We start from the raw sequence: 335 nt of genomic DNA, 5'->3' as shown, positions 1-335 counted from the left end.
TTTATGATCGGTTATTAGATGTACATATCAAGTAATTACAATTTCAAGTACATTTTCTTATAGTGTTATATCAATTTGCATTTGTGATGTCCGTGATCCGCATTGCAAACATGTAATCTGAATTTAAAATTAATTGGCGAGAAAGAAAAGATTTTCGTAGGTATAAAATATTATAAAGATTTCCGTATTGACTGCACCAATCAGAATGGACGCATATTACGCATATTACGTGTGCAATAAATATTAAATCGATCATGTATCTTTTCGTTTAGCGTAAACTCGTAAATAAAATAATCACTTGAGACCCACACATTTGCAATTACGATTACGAGGTC

Source organism: Odontomachus brunneus, unplaced genomic scaffold, assembly GCF_010583005.1.
Source record: "Odontomachus brunneus isolate Ranch 3 - 2012 unplaced genomic scaffold, Obru_v1 Obru_scaffold_086, whole genome shotgun sequence".
NCBI classification, from domain to species: Eukaryota; Metazoa; Arthropoda; class Insecta; order Hymenoptera; family Formicidae; genus Odontomachus; species Odontomachus brunneus.
Note: the sequence above shows the minus strand (reverse complement) of the source record.